Here is a 4,365-nt window from a genome sequence, read left to right as displayed (position 1 = left end):
GTCTTTAATGGACCTCCTACATAATGAAAACTACATACATTAATAAATTAACATGAATTAATACAAAATATGCATGAAAATTATGTAATTAAGCATAATTTCACATACTTTCCAACTTCATGTATAAAATTACTACTTAAGTAAAATTAACTTATTTCAATAATAAGTACTCAAGATAAACATAATAATTAAGTAAAATGTGGTAAAAACATATAGAAAACCCTATATAGTTTTGAGTTTACAGCGAACCGAGGCAAACCATCCCTAAGATTAGGGCCACGCGAGCATGTGGACCACACAACCATGTACCCTAGAAACCCTAGCCTAGCTCATGAACCACACGACCAAGAACCTTCCAAATAGTCGTGTAACCTTTCCACGCGGCCTATAGCACCTCACATGACCTAGCCACATGGTCGTGTGACCCATATTTTATCGTTTTCCCAAAATTTTATGATTTTTTCAATTTAGTCCCTGAAGTCCCCAAACTATTTTTAGAGTTTTATTACTTTCAATTGAACCCCTAATAACATGAATGCAGGATCTGAATGACTTATTTGTTAGTGTATACACATGATATGTGAATACTATATATATGTTGCATCTGTATTACTGATTGTATGTTTAGCATGTTGGATGATACTGTTAAATTGAACACATGATAAGCATGTCTTTTGCTATTGTATTGATTTGATATAAACATATTAATTGCTACCGCATTGATTTGTTATAAGCATATTATTTGCTATTGTATTGATCTATTATAAGCATATTATTTGCTACCGTATCAAGTTGTTATAAGCAAATTAATTACTACCATATTGATCTATTATAAGCATGTCATATTGCATTGCATGGGCGGGACTACATGTTCAAAGGAAGAATTGGCAGCTTATATGCAAATTTGTTGTGCAAACCATAGCCATTGACATTCTATCTACAAATTTGTTGTGCACAGACAACCATTGGCAGTATTTTTCCTTTCACAGCAAATATGTTGTACATCCACAAACCATTGGCAACTTTTACCTGCAAATATGTTGTGCATCTACAGCACAGTGGCAGATGTAAACGAAAAAATATATAGGATTTTTCCTATGTAATTTATCACCTTTTTACTTAAATTCGTTGTTAAAACTAAGTAATTGTTTAATAAATTAATGAAATATGTGAAATTATGAAATTAGGACACATAAATTATTAAAATGTGATTTTATGCTTTATTATGTAGTTTTCATGCAATAAATGGCTTATTTTATATTAATTTGAATATATTATATTTTTAAGACATAAAGTGGGCCATGCATTATTAAGTTAAATAATCAAATATAAAATTATAGCTAATAATTCATTTTAAAATATTTTCATTAATAATTTGGGTTTTAAATTAATAAATTAAATTGGATAAATTTTATTCTTTGGTCCTCTAACTTGTTGATTTATTCTAGACAGGTCAGATAGCTTTGTCGGAATACAAAACCGTCCAAATTGGGGACCAAGTCAACCCAAAATTTGGTTCTACATGGTTGTCCATAAACCACTTTTTTGGTTTAATTGCATAAGGACCTTGAAGAGATGAAGAAATTAGAGATTCTAAAGATTTGCACTTGACCGAGTCTCAGTCCTGAGTTGTTGTGGCACTCAAATAGACCAAAAATAAAGCAAAAATCAACTAAACTTTCTCAATTTATGGCCAGCCACCCATGAAAGATGCTTCAAAAGATGAAAACTCTTATTTTTAGTAAACTATCCCCTTCTCCTCACCTATAAATAAGACCTCATTCTCACATTTCTAATCATCCCTCATCATTCTTCATTCTCTCCTTCCTAAATTCTCTTAGCATTCTTCTTTTCTCCCCACTCCTATCATCATCTTTTCATAAATATTTTAGCATTTGAGCCTCTTAAAGAACCCTTGGTAGACCACCTTAGAGAGTCATTAGCAAGGAAGCAAAGAAAAGGAACGAAGGAGCCTCATCAGTCAGAGTCTTAGGTGACAGCCACTCTGAATTGGGTTTAATCTTTCTTTTCTTTAATTTAATTTAAAAATGTTAGATATGTGTTCAATGTTCTTGTTTACAACAATGACAGCTTAATTTTATTTAAGCTAGGATGGTTGCTTTGATTAAATAATATTTATTAGATTCATGCTTATAATGTTTGTGCCTCAATCGATCATGTTTTCAATTAAAATCAAGTCTGTATTTCGTTCAAACGTGATTGAAATGCAGCTGAATTAGCTAAGCGATCCTAACCAGTTGACAGCTAGTGGACACATAATTGAAATGTGCATGCTCAATTTAAATCCTAACCTGATTAAATTGCAGGTTGCATAACAACCCTAACCAAGCTCTATTATCTGCATAGTTTTTAGATTTGTGTGATTAAACTGTTTCAAACCTAACATGTCCCTATTACCTCACACGAATGCTAAGAAACCCTTAGTAAATAAGGATCAGTAAAATGTGTATTTACTAAGTAAAGAATTTCAAAAGGACGTAATGTGGTTTCCAAACTCATGAAAGATCGAGTTGCCATGGAATGTTTTTCCAAATATTATTAAGCATGTTGATAAACAATTGAGTTTAATTAAAGTAATTTTCCTAGTTTATTTATGTTACAATTGTTAGAAGTTGTGTTTAATTTTGCTAAAATCTATTTCATTCATATAGTTTGCATACTTAGGATAATTTGCAATAGGGATTATTGCATTTAGTTTCATATATTTTAATCATCACTTTTCAACTATATTGTGTTTTTATTTACCAAATTGTTAATATAATTTTACAAATTAAGTAACTTAGCACAAATACAATACCTGTGGAGATGATAACTCGATACTTACTTATTACTTGATAACGACTGTGTACACTTGCACAAACCTACGCGTTACAAGTTTTTGGCACCGTTGTTGGGGATTGTCAGGTGTTGCCATAGTCATTTCTTTCATGAAATTATTTATTTTCAATTTGATTTATTTTCAATTTGATTTATTTCTAACATTACTAACTTATTCTTTTTAATTTTTTTTATTTTATTTTCAAGGGTTTATGAGCATAGATCAAATTATCGATTTACTCCCAGTAGACCCTAAAATTGAGTGAACTTTCACACAAAGAAAACATGAACAAATAGCTCAAATACAAGTCGAGATGGACCTTGGAAATCAGAATCAAGACCAAGGTAATAAAGTCGATCATATGTGATATCCCATCCTCATTGCCATGGAAGGGATCGATGCATCAGACAATATGCTATGCCACTTTTCAGTGAATTAAATCCAAGGATTAGAAGGTTGGATATTGAGGCAACCCAATTTGAATTGAAACCAGTGATGTTTCAAATGCTCCAAATAGTGGGCCAATTCAGTGGTATGCCCATGGAAGATCCACATCTCCATCTTCGATTATTTATGGAGGTGAGTGATTCATTTAAGACAGCCGGTGTGACTAAAGACGCATTAAGGTTGAAGTTGTTTCCATACTCGTTGCAAGATCAAGCACGAGCATGGAAAAATTCATTGCCACTAAGTTCCATATCTACATGGCAAGAATTAGCAGAAAGATTTTTTGTTAAGTATTTCCCACCTAGCAAAAATGCTAAGTTGAGGAACAAGATCACAACTTTCCAACAATTCGATGACGAGTCTTTGTATGAGTCTTGGGAACAATTCAAGGAGTTACTTTGTAAGTGTCCTCATCATGGGATTCCTCATTGTATCCAGCTAGAGACATTCTATAATGGTCTCAATGCACATACAAGATTGATGGTAGATGCTTCTGCGAATGGTGCAATTTTTTCTAAGTCTTATATTGAGGCTAATGAGATCTCGAGAGGATCATGAGTAATAACTATCAATGGCCAAAAAATCAAACAGCTTCAAGAAGATGTGTAGCCGGAGTTCATGAAGTTGATGCCCTCATTTCGTTATCAGCTCAGGTATCATCTATTTCCTCTATGTTAAAACAGTTTACCAAGTTCGTACGAAGTAGTTTCCTGTGTGTACCATGGGGAAGGTCATTCTTTTGAAAATTGTCCATCAAATCTCGGGTTAGTGTACTATGTGGCAACCAATATCAAATTAGGAGTGGACAAGGACCCCAATCCAACTTCTACAATCTTTCATGGCATAATCATCCTAACTTTTCTTGGAGCAACTAAGGAAACGGACCGAAAAACAACTTATTGCAGCATAGACCCAACCAATCTCAAGGGTTTAATCAGCAAGCTCCAAAACCTCCTCAAGCTGAGGCATCAAACAGTTTGGAGAACTTGTTGAAAGCGTACATGGCAAAAAATGACGCTTTGATCCAAAGCCAATCAGCAACATTGAAAAATTTGGAAAACCAAATGGGTCAGTTAGCT

At 33.2% G+C, this 4,365-nt stretch overlaps 1 non-coding gene across 1 annotated transcript; it reads right to left on the bottom strand.

The window, feature by feature from the left end:
- Window positions 1-3,601: 3,601 nt before the first annotated feature.
- LOC128282403 (small nucleolar RNA R71) lies at window positions 3,602-3,708 on the bottom strand. Its single transcript, XR_008272672.1, has one exon. It is a non-coding gene; the product is annotated as a small nucleolar RNA R71 (small nucleolar RNA).
- Window positions 3,709-4,365: the final 657 nt, after the last annotated feature.

Source organism: Gossypium arboreum, chromosome 1, assembly GCF_025698485.1.
Source record: "Gossypium arboreum isolate Shixiya-1 chromosome 1, ASM2569848v2, whole genome shotgun sequence".
Lineage (NCBI taxonomy): Eukaryota > Viridiplantae > Streptophyta > Magnoliopsida > Malvales > Malvaceae > Gossypium > Gossypium arboreum.
This window is presented reverse-complemented; position numbering and strand designations above follow the sequence as displayed.